This window comes from Macrobrachium nipponense, chromosome 7, assembly GCF_015104395.2.
Source record: "Macrobrachium nipponense isolate FS-2020 chromosome 7, ASM1510439v2, whole genome shotgun sequence".
Classification (NCBI taxonomy): Eukaryota; Metazoa; Arthropoda; class Malacostraca; order Decapoda; family Palaemonidae; genus Macrobrachium; species Macrobrachium nipponense.
In genome coordinates this window covers 75,609,587-75,624,586 of record NC_061109.1, presented here as the reverse complement: position 1 = coordinate 75,624,586, position 15,000 = coordinate 75,609,587, and the positions used below count along the sequence as shown (strand labels likewise).

Genomic DNA, 15,000 nt, shown 5'->3' with positions numbered 1-15,000 from the left:
TACTAACCTTTGTCCTTTACACGGAAAAAGAGAAACTTAGGTGGGAATAATACAGCAACATACGGAAAATATAAACAATAAAAAAGGGATCAGATCTCTTCTCAATGCATGGAACAGAATGAGGATGTCCCCCCGCCCCCGCAAAAAAAAAAAAGAAGTGAAAATGCGCATATAAGCTTCAGGCACTGATCGAAGTCTCGTACTTCATTTTAATTGGAACAGTACGTTCGGTACGAAAGCTCAATCTTTTCAGATTTCGAAAGTTTGGCGTGAAAATATGACGTTTTTATTGGTTACATAAGCACTTTTTAATGAGGTTTCTATGCTGTGGATCTGCCATTTGATGTGGAAGTAAAAATTCCATATGTGCTCTACAATATATATATATATATATATATATATTATATATATATATATATATATATATATATATATATATATATATATGGAGCGAATAATGCCAACACTTACCAGGATATCCTCTTCGGATTGACAACAGGACGTTTCATCATGAGTGACCACAATTGCGTACAGCATCACGAAGCATTATCTTGAAATTAATTAACGAGATGAAATTAAAAGATCAATAGGAGACTGTACATCTTGAACTAGAGTGAACATTCAGTCACCTAATGTCCGTTACATTGATAAATAATCTTGGCCACCCAAATAGACCACACCCGTTATCATTGAAAGAATAAAATAGTAGCTGGGTGGGAGGGGTTGGGGGGGCCGTTCGTTATCCAGCCTGTTCACAATATAAAGCTAACAATACCTAGTGTCAGTAACAGCCGTCCGTCTTACAATTCAAGGCATCAGTAGCGAATGTTCAGCGATCTCTCTCTCTCTCCTCTCTCTCTCTCTCCTCTCTCTCTCTCTCTCTCTCTCTCTATATATATATATATATATATATATATATATATATGATATTGTATATACATATATATATATATATATATGTATATATATATATATATATATATATATTATATATGTGTGTGTGATATATATATATATATATATATATATATATATATATATATATATATATATATATATATATATATATATATAATTATATTTACAGGCATTCACTTTATAAAGTATTTATCGCGACAGGTAAATAAAACGAATATATTCAAACCTCAGTGAGTTTCTATAGTTCGTCAGGGCGGCGGGCTGATTCATCCAGAAAAATATTATCTTTACTAATTTACTATGTATAGAACCACCTCACCATCTTCATAATAAAATGTCACGCCATCGAACGAAAACGATTCTTCCGCTCAATTAGCCTGTGGAATTTGAAAATTTATTTTCAAGAGATCACCAGAAAGATAAAAAAAAAGAACTCGTGGGGGTGTCAAGATTTTCGAATGAAATATATATAGATATATATATATATATATAGGAGGGAGAGAGAGAGAGACAGAGAGAGAGAGAGAGAGAGAGAGAGAGAGAGAGAGAGAGAGAGAAAAAAAAATTTGCCATCTCTAATATCAGATGAAGAATAAGACAACGTCACGCGGATGACCATATATAGTACGTAAATAGGCTTACAAAATTACTCACATTTAAAGCTACGGGGAACTGAAATTTTGCAAACTTCTATTAAGGATATCAAATATTTGTTATTTCGGTTGTTACCAGGAACTGAAATTTTGCAAACTTCTATTAAGGATATCAAATATTTTTTATTTCGGTTGTTGCCAAAGTTAAAACCTGCGATCTGGGTAAATAGTTGTTTACAAGGAACCACTGAGCTTTGTAACGCGTGGTGGTTTGACGTATCAAACAAATTTACAATACCTGATCATAAAATTTGGGAGAACAAATTGGTTTCTCTCACTACAAAAATGAAAAAAAAAAAAACTAAATGGAACACTTGGAAAGGAGTTTCGAACAATATACGCAACCATGTACGTGAAATGGTTTTGAGAGAGAGAGAGAGAGAGAGAGAGAGAGAGAGAGAGAGAGAGAAAAGAGAGAGAGGGCTTTATGTATCAGTATGAACTTCCAGATCCCACGCACACACACGCTCTCTCTCTCTATCTGTCTTTTGAGAGAGAGCTTTATGAATCAGTATGACCTTCCAGGTCACGCACACACACACACACATCCTCTCTCTCACTCTCTCTCTCTCTCTCTTTCTCTCTCCACCAGTAGAAGGACACACATATTAGAGACTACACAGGATTGAGCATCAGAGCTACTATCATCAACCAGACACTTTGGATATATAATTAATCTCAACGAGTGGATACTGGAACTGTAAAGGTGAATCCCAACTTTTACAGGAACTTAATCATTGCTAAGAGTCTTTACTTGTCAGTTCAAGAATAGATTAGACAAAATGATTGAGCTTTTACTTGTCAGTTCAAGAATAGATTAGACAAAATGATTGAGCTTTTACTCTTCAGTTGAAGAATAGATTAGACAAAAGTGACTGATTTTGTTTGTATGTTGCTTTTACGTTGCATAGAACCAGTGGTTATTTAGCAACGGGACCAACGGCTTTACATGACTTCGGAACCACATCAAGAGTGAACTTCCATCACCAAAAATACACATCTCTTCAATGGAATGCAAGAGAATCGAACTCGTGGCCACTAAGGTTGCAGGCCAAGACTATACCAACCACGTCACTGAGGCACTTACAAAGTGATTGAAACAGTCTTATGATTTACTTATTTCTATTCTTTGAAAGGTGTCTCGTTGTACGGTCTAAAAAGTCTAAGAGGAACGTTTACCCACCTGACTATACAATAATTCTCTTCGTGTCTCCTCTACACAACCTTTTGAAACACTTTTGTCCATATAAATCTGTGTCATTCTCTCTCTATTTCTCACCTACATGAAATCTTTTGTTTCTTGTTATATTTCTTTTAGTCCCTGGCGGTGAACACAAACTCCGCCTTATTCAGTTCCTCCTTTTCTCCTCGCGACGTCGTCTCGTTTGTTTCCAGAGACGTAAAAACGCAGCCTTTGTTCTCGCTGGAAGATTTGTCGGCGCCCAAAAGGACTTAGGCAAAAAATCTCCTCATGATCTTATCTTTTGTCTTCTATCCCTTTCTTTTGCTGGGTCCGACGCAGGCGTAAAGTTTCCTCGGTCGTTTCTTCCTGTTCCTCTCCTTTGTTTTATATCGGGGAGAGAAAGGACATCAGTTACATTCGAAGGGATTCCTATGATCTTATCGGCTGTCTTTGACGCTTTTTCTGTATATGGGTTGGTACTTAATCTGCCTTTTTCTTGATAGATTCTTCCAATGGCTCTTCTTATTTTTTTATAGGTATGGTAAAAAATAAAAAAGGGTGCAAAATCTGCCTTTTGCTAGATAGACTCTTCCAGTGTCACTCTTTTATGAGGAAAAATGTGTAAAAAAAAAAAAAATCAATAAAAGACGGGATCTCAAAAGCCTCCTGGCAATTCATTATTCTCCTGAATGTTGGAGAGTAAATTGGAAATAAAAGTGTCTCTTGTTTATATTATATTTTTTATCGGGTACCGGAGACAAAACTACGAAACCACCCGTTAAGTGAAACAGGCCAAAAGGCGAGGGTTGGCGGGGGGGGGGGGGGGGTGCAAAAAGCCGAAACCACCCCTTAACAAGTGAAACAGACCAAAGGGCGGAAGGGCGGGGTCGGGGTGGGGGGGTGCAAAAAGCACAAACCACCCCTTAACAAGTGAAACATTTCAAACCGGTGCCAAAACGCCGAAACCAGCCCTTAACAAGTGAAAAAGACCAAAGGGGGAGGGGGGTGGGGGGCTGAAACCACCCCATAACAAGTGAACCCGTTCAAACTGAGGGTAAAAAGCTGACACCCCTTTACTAAAAGGCTCAATGTGAAGTGGAAATGTATAACATAATGTTTCAGATAACTTTTTTTGTATACATAGAAGAGAAATCGATAACAGTTGTTAGCTGCAAGACGTAATGTAAAGTGCAAACGTTAATTACAGGGTGTAATTTCAAGTGAAAATTTAAAAGGAAATATTTCTAATAATTTTTCCTTTTTACACAGAAAAGAACGAAGTGGCAACTGGAAATCCTCCCTACCAGCAATAGACCCGTTGTTGAATTTACGGAAGATAGGAAAAGTAAATGCAACACACGATGAAAAGAGGTAATATTGAGGACAATGTTTGCAGTAAAGACAAGACTGTTTGTACTTTAATAAAAGAAATCCATCAACTCAATTCTGAACAAAATGACAGATTCGCGAATTCAAGTATAATGATGTTATCATAAAAATCATAACAACAATGATAAGGAAATCATGACGATGACTATAATGATGATAAAAAATGATAAAGATGATTATGATGATGATGAGAAAATCATGACAATGATGGTCACGATGATAAGACAATCATGACGATGATCATCATGATGCTGAAACAATTATGAAGATTATTATAATGATGATAAGAAGAACGTGATCATAAAACATCATGACGCTGATCATCATAATGATAAGAAAATCATAACGATGATAATAATGATAATAAGAAAATCAAGACGGTGATTCTGATGATGATAAGAATATCATGACGGTGATTATGATTACGATAAGAAAATCATGACGAAGAGTATAATTGCGATAAGAAAATCATGACGAAGAGTATAATTGCGATAAGATAATCATGACGATAACTATAGATGATAGAAGGTATAGTAGGGTGATAGTAGAGTAAGTAGCCAAAATGATATTTATCATTCTTCCTATTATATCATCCAAAGAAGATAACATGACATTATCAATAATTTAATGATAACATATTTATCCATTTCGAAACATACTGCCAAGACAAGAGCTTACAATCGTTACGTGATACCCGTTCATGAGAAGAAGGATAAGGCTAAAAAAATTAGGACAAGCAGAAAGGAAGATAAACTGTCTGAGACGAGAGATCGAAAGGGAAGAAGGAATTCAGACCTTGAAAACATTTTTTCCTTTTCCTGTGCTTCGTCGAACCAGAGTAAGGGAGCACTAATTGGTCTTATTACGTTTAATTGAAAGGAGATTCCTCTCTCTCCCTTCTCTTCTCTTCTTCTTCTTCTTCTTCTTCTTCTTCTCAATTTTTTATGATGCCTGGTAACTTATTCATTCATTTAACTTCCTATAACTCTCCACATTATTCACATATATATATATATATATATATATATATATATATATATATATATATATATATATATATATATACACACGTGAATGTATATATATATATATATATATATATATATATATATAATATATATATATATATAGATATATATATATATATATATATATATATGTGTGTGTGTGTGTGTGTGTGTGTGTGTATGTGTGTGGGTGTGTGTGTGTAATAGTATATATACTATGTGTGTGTATACGAGGTGTGTCAAAAAGTATCCGACCTTCATTCATAAAAATATACTCGTATATTTTTACATTAGTCTCCTTCAAAGTATTCCCCTTGGATTACCACAAACTTCCTTAAAAACCAGAATTTCTCATAATTCACATTCATAAAACCAATACTTAATACTAAATATTGAATAACGGGGAAAAGGTGGATAGATAAACTGGAGCCCCGACTTGCTACTATGTTACTGGATAACGAATTAGTTTTATTTATTTCTTATTCCTTACAGCATGATAGCAGACATCAGCGAAACTCCTCGTCTCCAAAACGTTGGGATAAATTCATTGCACGAAGTGACTTAATAGAAGAAGATAAAAGTTGAAAAGCTATGGCAAATGATGCTGTGAAGACAAGAAGTTGCTTCATTGCAACACCCACACTTTATTGCAACACCCATACTTCCCAATGAACGGCATACACTTCAGACATTTGCAGACAACATCCAATCTGCACTTACAAGACCAAACAGGGTCTCACAATCATCTACTCAATGAAAACACAGAACAAAATGAAAGTAAGAAAAAAAAGATACAAGAAATCTCCCCTGTCAAACACGTCCGTCGTGCAAGACTTCAGTCCTTCCATATGGCGTCGTGTCTGCCAGACAAGACTCCCTACGACAAAAGAACACAGAAACACGACGTAGAGATGGAAAAATGTAAGAGTTGCTCTTGTTCCCGCATATCGGATCATAGATGCATTTCAGATAGGGCAGAGCTACACGGGATATGAACAACGAACATATTTTCAGATGAGAACAATACCAGAGAGAGAGAGAGAGAGAGAGAGAGAGAGAGAGAGAGAGAGAGAGAGAGAGAGAGGCTACTATTCGTGATTAGAAAATTCATCGTATATATATCCAATTATACCATGTATTTAGTGTTCTTGAATTTAAGGAGAGAGAGAGAGAGAGAGAGAGAGAGAGAGAGAGAGAGAGAGAGAGAAACTATGATTCGCGACACAGGATCTGCCTCTATTAATGATAAGAAAATTCATCGTATATATATCCAGTTATGCAATGCATTTAGGTTCTTTACTTTAAGTGGAGAGAGAGAGAGAGAGAGAGAGAGAGAGAGAGAGAGAGAGAGAGGAATTGCCTTCCAGATTACGTTGGTCCTATTTACCTTTAAAGGTGAGTAGTCTACATAATTCAGGCGTAACATGACACAGACGAAGTGAGTCTGGTGCATACGTCACTGAGACCGCTGACTAATGCCATGTATGGTGTGGTGCGTTTTTGTAAAATAGAGTGTTCGAGTTTATGATCGCTTACTTGCTTCCTCTTCTTCTTGATCATTAGTTCTATGTTTAATTTTATGCTTCTTCTTAATGTTAGTTCTGGATAAGTAATCTTAATCGCCTTAATCTCTCAGGAGAAGTTTGAATGCGACGAACGGCAGAGTTTCTTTCTTTACTGTGCAAAGAATTCGAGTTACAACTATAAAGCTTATAAATCTCTTTTTTAGACCCTGGCAATATTTCTACTTCTTTTCTGATCGATGGCTGCCGGTCCTCTCTGGCTTCTTCGGTCGTTCTCAAATTCAGTCACCCTCGGTTCGAATTCGGCACCACCTCCTTAAGCGGTGTAGGTTCTGGCTCTCCGCCCAATTGGATTCTTGATTCGTGGAATGGTTTTTCCTTATCTTTTCCCCATCCCCTTTTAGGTGGGGTTAACATGATTCCTTCTTTTCCAGGCGGAGTCAATAATTTAACATGTTAATACCTCCTCCTGGAGGTGGAGCTGCGTTCTCGATAGAAGCTGAGCAAGTTTGGTGCGAGGTCACAGGTCAAAGATTTTATGACGGTCTTAAGATTTTAATAGCGATGGCGTTATGGTGACTAACGGTTTTGTTACGTCTAGGCTTGTTGATCGAATTCTGACTCACACACCAAAGCTCAATTCTCTCTCTCTCTCTCTCTCTCTCTCTCTCTCTCTCTCTCTCTCTCTCTCTCTCCTCCTCCTCTTTCTCTTTCTCGTTATTTTCACTGTACATACTCTGAATATTCTCTCTCCTCTTTCTCGTTCTCATTATTTTCACTGCACTTTGATTATTATCTCTCTCTCTCTCTCTCTCTCTCTCTCTCTCTCTCTCTCTCTGTTTTTACGCTACCCTATCTACTACTATTACAATAGCATCTCGTTTTAAAATAACTAGTTAAACAAGCCCACTCCACAACTGAAAACAGTCACAGCAATTTGTTGAAGGGAGAATTGCACATTTTAAAAGGGAATCGTTGAAAACTTCGACTGATAAACATTTATACTCACTAACTATGTCACATTTGCATCAGCGCCTTCCTTCCTGTCTGCTTCTCTTCCACATATTATCAACATACGTCAAAGCCACCAGAGACCTTATCTTCTTCTGACAACCTGTCTCCTTTTGCATTTTTAATTCTAATAGGTGATTCTGGTCGTAAACAATTCTCTGTGATTTATCTCGTGTTTTGTACGAAGGGATTTTTCTACCTAATGTTCTTATTTATCTGATGTTATTTCATGTCTTCCTATTTTCCTTTTTCTCTTTAGAGAGCCGACATTGTTAAAATATCAAAACATTTCATCAGAATATATTCTTTTTTACTCGAAGTATATTCAAAATTCTGACGTCAGCCTTGTTGTTAAATTCTTAAGCACCAGGCAAAGAGAAGTCTATTTATTTACTAGTATGTTAGTCTATTTTTTCGTTCTTAATAAGCGACCTATTCTTTCTGTATTTCCTATTGTCTTCTGTTAAACAATGTTCTAGGAAGCTTGGATCCCAAGAAGGTGGATGCTGGGTTTTTCATCATAGCCACTTCGCTACGTTCGCCAAATAATTCATAAAAGTATGAAAGTTTACTGCGGTAAATGAATATGAAATGACATATGAATAGTGGACTATTTATGGGGGGTACAGCTGAATAAGGCATTCTAAGTTTGAGATGAAAGACTTTTAAACTCGAGCTAACCTAATTTCAACAAATCTTTCCCGAACAAAGAGAACATTTCTCCATACAAAGTTCACGAAAGCTAACCAGTCTTCTGAAATGTTCTTCCTCAAAAAGAAAAAAAAAGCTTTCTAGTAACCGCAGAATAATACTAAGCCGTCGTAGTATTAAAAATCTAATGCAGTTTATTACTGGAATACTACAGCTGTTGTCTTAGCAGTACTGGAAGATAAAACAATTTATTTATTTATTTATATATTCATTAAATTTGTTTCGCTTGGGGGAGGGGCCAAGGAATACACCCACTATTATTCTCTTTTAACTCCCGTTCAAACAAAGATTTTGTGCTTTGTGGTTTCTTCAGACTTATTATAAAATGTAGTAATCCGGATAAAACCAACTGACCGGATCATTCGAGGTAGAATTAAATGTTGAATTATTTAACATTTAATTCTACCTCAAAGGATTCGGTCAATTGTTTTGAGTCAGACTTTATTCTCACACAAAAAGGTGAGATGAATCGCTGCTGTTTACAACAGATCCGAAGAAAACACGAAGCACAGCATCATCATTTCAACGGGAGATTACAAAATGGTGGATACACTCGATTACCGGTAATTATATCTCTCCCCCCCAAAAAAAATTGAATAAATAAATAAATTAAATATAAATAATTAAATGCTACTTTCGATTATGTGTAACTACCTACAAAGAAAAATAAAGAAAATAATAAATTTTCTTTCGTGTGCCCGATGATGCCTGAATAAACAGGAAAGAGAGCTTGGCACTACTGACCTTCTACCTGATATATTTATCTGTGTATTCGTGTATATATTATATATATATATATTATATATATATATATATATATATATATATATCTATATATCTATATATATATATATATATATATATATATATATATATATATGTATATATAGATATATAGATAGATAGATGATAGATATAGTATATATATATATATATATATATATATATAATATATATATATATATATATATATATATATGTACTATGAACAAGTGATACAGTGGCTGCTCTTACACATATGTTTCTTTTCACAGACAGAGCCTGTAAGGGAGATATGACACTACTACTACGAAACCTACCATAATTCGAAATTCCTTCGAAAGAGAGAGAGAGAGAGAGAGAGAGAGAGAGAGAGAGAGAGAGAGAGAGAGAGAGAAAATAAAAATCCCGAGTACTGTTCGTCAAGTCATGACCGATGACAGCCATCAAGACCTGGCGTTTAACACCTGGGACACTGGAGAGGTTTATTAGGATCGTAGTAAAATGAAATAATAATGATAATAAAAAGAAGTAATACCGTAAACGACGATAATACTGCACTATCGCTAACACGAAGGTACGTACAGCAAGGTTTACGAAAAATGAAAGAAAGAAAAAAGTAAAAAATGCGTTGACGTTTCTCCGGTACAATCGAGTTTTCTGCACGGCGTATAATGCTTCGACCGGGCCCGAGTCCCGCAGTGCTTCAGTTGCTCCCTAGAAACGGTCAAGGGAAGGTGCGCTACCAGACGCACGATCCACTAACCTTAAACATGAGTAAAATAAAAAAAATAGGGAGGATAGAGAATTGCAATTTGTTATGTTTGATGATTGGAGGGGGGATAATCAGCATACCAATTTGCAGCAGTTTTTTTAGTTTTCTTTGACAGAAAACTACAAAAAATGTTTATTTAATACTTTAATAATACATGTGTACCTGTTATGTAAGATCTGTCGTTAAGCGTAACGTTGCATTTATAATCAGGGAGTTCACGGTGCACATTATTACTCTAGAAGAAAATTTCCTTTTGAAATAATAAAAGCATAATTTTTTTTATGTACATCTACTTCATCAGTTCCTTTATGTTTACGAGGATTATTTACATTTACTCAGTTATATTCTTCACTTTTTTCTTACATGTTTTAACGTTTCCGCGATAATTTTTTTTCAACATTTAATCGTTTATTAATTTACGTTAACTTAGCCATTTTTAATCCGCTTATTCGATCAATTTCCTACATTAACTCAGTCATTTGAACGTCTTTTACTCGATCATTTCATTTAACATATACTAGATCATTTTAGCTATCGTTTACTCGATCATTGTTTTGTTGTTGTTCAAGGCACAATCGATCATTTTTGCCACCGTGTCCTCGACTCTTTTTATCGTTTAATCGATCATATTTTTAAACCGCGTATATTGCAGACCCTCTATTAAAGACACACGTTCTTCCTCCTACACTGGCATCGGATACATCCAGTTCTCAAATACGCGTTATTCGCCCAATAAATGACGGAAAATCAGCTTACTCGTTGGAAAGCTGACAGACCCCCTTCCCACCAAAGACACGTAGGGGGTAGGTTGCATGTTTTATTCTTTTTAAATGATCTGCAATATATTCTTACATTTTAATCTATTATTTTTATCTACTGTTATTTCTTTTCTATTAACTTCTTTCACCAGGGAGTATCAATTAAATGATTAATTAATCTATTTATTCATTTGTTAATTTAATTTTCTTTTTTCATAAGTGATCCCTTCTTTCTGCATTTCTCTTGACCTCCTGTTCCTTCTTTCTAATGAACATCATATTCTTTGGCAATTTGAATTTAAGGTTAAAGGTCACCGGGAGGGTTGCTTCAGATGAATAGGGTTCATCTGAATAATAATAATAATAATAATAATAATAATAATAATAATAATAATAATAATAATAATAATAATAATAATAAGTACTGCAGAAGATGGATGCTGGGTACCAACTCAAGAAAAGAGGCAACAGAATTAACCATCTGATGTTCATGGACGACATCAAGCTGTATGGTAAGAGCATCAAGGAAATAGATACCCTAATTCAGACTGTAAGGATTGTATCTGGGGACATCAGGATGGAGTTTGGAATAGAAAAATGTGCCTTAGTCAACATACAAAAGGGCAAACTAACAAGGGCTGTAGGGATACAGCTACCAGATGGGAACAACATCAAACACATAGATGAGACGGGATACAAATACCTGGGAATAATGGAAGGAGGGGATATAAAACATCAAGAGATGAAGGACACGATCAGGAAAGAATATATGCAGAGACTCAAGGCGATACTCAAGTCAAAACTCAACGCCAGAAATATAAAAGCCATAAACACATGGGCAGTGACAGTAATCAGATACAGCACAGGAAGGAAAGTGGGCAATGGAACGAAGGCAGAACTTCGCAGCATAGACCAAAAAACGAGGAAACATATGGCAATACACAAAGCACTACACCCAAGAGCAAATACGGACACACTATACATAACACGAAAGGAAGGAGAGAGGGGACTACTAAGCATAGAGGACTGCGTCAACATCGAGAACAGAGCACTGGGGCAATATATGAAGACCAGTAAAGACGAGTGGATCAAGAGTGCATGGGAAGAAGGACTGATAAAAGTAGACGAAGACCCAGAAATATACAGAGACAGGAGAATGACAAACAGAACAGAGGAATGGCATAAGAAACCAATGCACGGACAATACATGAGACAGGCTAAAGAACTAGCCAGCGATGACACTTGGCAATGACTACTGAGGGGAGAGGTCAAGAAGGAAACTGAAGGAATGATAACAGCGGCACAAGATCAGGCCCTAAGAACCAGATATGTCCAAAGACCGATAGATGGAAATAACATCTCTCCCATATGTAGGAAGTGCAATACGAAAAATGAACCCATAAACCACATAGCAAGCGAATGTCCGGCACTTGCACAGAACCAGTACAAAAAGAGACATGATTCAGTAGCAAAAGCCCTCCACTGGAGCCTGTGCAAGAAACACCAGCTACCTTTGCTGTAGTAAGTGGTACGAACACCAACCTGATGAAGTGATAGAAAACGATCAGGCAAAAATCCTCTGGGACTATAGTATCAGAACAGACAGGGTGATACGTGAAATGGCAAATAGACCAGACGTGGACGTTGATTGACAAAATCAAGAAAGAAAGTATCATTCATTGATGTCGCAATACCATGGGACACCAGAGTTGAAGCAGAAAGAAAGGGAAAAAATTTGGATAAGTATCAAGACTGAAAATAGAAATAAGAAGGATATGGGATATGGCAGTAGAAATTGTACCCATAATCATAGGAACACTAGGACCGATCCCAAGTCCCTGAAAAGGAATCTAGAAAAACTAGAGGCGAAGTAGCTTCAGGACTCATGCAGAAGAGTGTGATCCTAGAAACGGCGCACATAGTAAGAAAAGTGATGGACTCCTAAGGAGGTAGGATGCAACCCGGAACCCCACACTATAAATACCACCCAGTCGAATTAGAGGACTGTGATAGAAAAAAAAAAAAATAATATTAATGATAATAATAGTGGCCATAGCTTCAAAGGGGCCTAAAACAGGCTCTGTCTTTCATATAACTCTCTTTAATACAAGCTATGATATCTCTTACGCAGGGAACATCTTGTAGCTGTTGTTGCTGTTGGAGATTATGCCAGCACGGGCTCTTGCTCATAGCTGCTGGTTGGTCTTAAGAGTCTTCAGCTAACAACAACAGGGGTAACGAACCAACAATAATTTGCTTTCTTTTTTCTGATGGATTCAGTGAGAGAGAGAGAGAGTACTTCGACTCATCAATGCTAAGACTTTTAAGAAGGATGGTCGAGGCGTCTGACCGACGGACAGAGAGAGAGAGAGAGAGAGAGAGAGAGACTAAAGCAACGTAAGGACATTCACATCCTGAAACGTAAAAGCATCAGTCACTGGCTGTCTCAATAGGAAATCCCTGTCGAACTATGAAGCCTTACTTGGCGGGACTGGCTCACAATATATTCCATTCTCTCTCTCTCTCTCTCTCTCTCTCTCTCTCTCCGTCTGTCAGACGCATCAATCATCCTTCTTAAAAGTCCAAGTACTTAGAGAAGTTTAGCTTAAAAAAAAAAGAAAAAAACTGACAATTTTTCTCGTTTTATTATCCAACTCGAGAAAAAAATCTGTCAATTTTGCTCTACCTCTTTGCCTGTCTGTCTGTCCGTCTGTTAGATGCCTCAACCATCCTTCTTAAAAGTCTTAACATTACTGAGCTCAAGTACTTTGAAAAGTTAAACTTAAAAAAAAAAAAAAAAAAAAAAAACGTTGACAATTTTTCTCGTTTTATTATCCAACTCGAGGAAGAAAAAAGTCCTTCCAGCCGGAAGTAAAAGTTTGGGTAATTCTTAAGTCTTTTAAGTATTTACAGTCGTGAAGTTTTGACACCCATGAGAAAGTTTTTTTTTCAAAGTCAGAATTAGAAAGAATGCGTTATATGTCACACATGCTATCTGCTACATCAGTGGAATATATTTCCTTAATTAGTTTCAAAGCATAGTATTTCTCTTTCACTATCTCTTATTTTAGATGTCTTAACAAAATCGGTAACTCGTCTCTTCAGTTGGCTGAATGGGCAATGTTACTTATTATCTATTGCATAATTATCAACTTAACAACACTTCAATTCGACCCCTCTTCTGGGAGAACGTGATCATCACACGTCAAATATATGTAAGAGACTGTAATCTGTAGAGTTTGCAAATCACTCACGCATAAATACATATATTACATATATATATATATATATATATATAATATATATATATATATATATATATATATATATATATATATATATATATATAATACACTACAAAGATGAGAGCAACCTACTCTTCATTTTAACCTTCCTTCTTATTTTCATCATAACCCTGACATTCAACTGCCCCCCTCCCACCCCCCCCATTTTTTTTTTTTTTTTTTTTGGGGGGGGGTCCAACCAAACCTCCCTTGAATTCTACATGACATTCTTTTTCCTACAATACTTTCTGGGTAAAACGAAATCAGTTAGTCGAGAAAATTTCTAGAAACTCTCCTCAGTTTCCACGGTTACTGACCACAAGGATTTTTTTTCTTTAGCTATATCTAAAGTGTAATGATCAAAGGAGCCCTGCTTTAGCAATTTTTCCACCTCCTTAACTATCTCATTATATTTTTAGAAACTATAATACCTATCAAATGTCGTTAAAGAACCACTTTGAGAGAAAGTCTATGTACCACCATCGTCATTATAATCATTATTTGCTTTAAATTATTCTATTAATCCTTATTTACTTTAAGTTATCTTAAATCATTTTTCCTTTGCTTCAACCCTAGTAGTTAATCCAGTCCCTCTCACACTTTGCTTAATTAAAACTATGCCACAAACATCACGAGATAATTTAAGAATACGCTGCAATTTATGTCCAGTTATCTTGGGCAATATATTGTCTTAATAAACAGTTTAAAGTTTCCACTACACGAGCATTTTTATCCAATTTTACTTTTGGTGGAATACTACACGACCCTTCGGCCCATAAAGAAAAACCATGAAAACTGTTAATCTTATTTTTCCAAGGCTAAAATTTCGAGTACAACTTTCGTCTTTCTCGGTGATTAATTAAGGGTGATTAAAATTACAATGAATTCGAAAAAGGTATTTCTCTGAAAACTAAAAGAAGAAAGTACTAAGAAAATAACTAAGAAAGAGAAGAATTAAGGAGACACGATAATATTAGAGGATATATAAAGTTTGTTCCGTTTTTGGAAGTATGAAATCATTTAGCCATG

The 15,000-nt window shown here is 35.9% G+C and overlaps 1 long non-coding RNA gene across 1 annotated transcript in view; it reads right to left on the bottom strand.

The window, feature by feature from the left end:
- LOC135217160 (uncharacterized) overlaps positions 1 to 15,000 on the bottom strand; it is a 225,691-nt gene that overhangs the window by 12,688 nt on the left and 198,003 nt on the right. Inside the window, exon 2 of the long non-coding RNA XR_010315067.1 lies at positions 472 to 550. This is a non-coding gene — a long non-coding RNA (uncharacterized LOC135217160). The remainder of the gene's footprint in view (positions 1 to 471; positions 551 to 15,000) is intronic.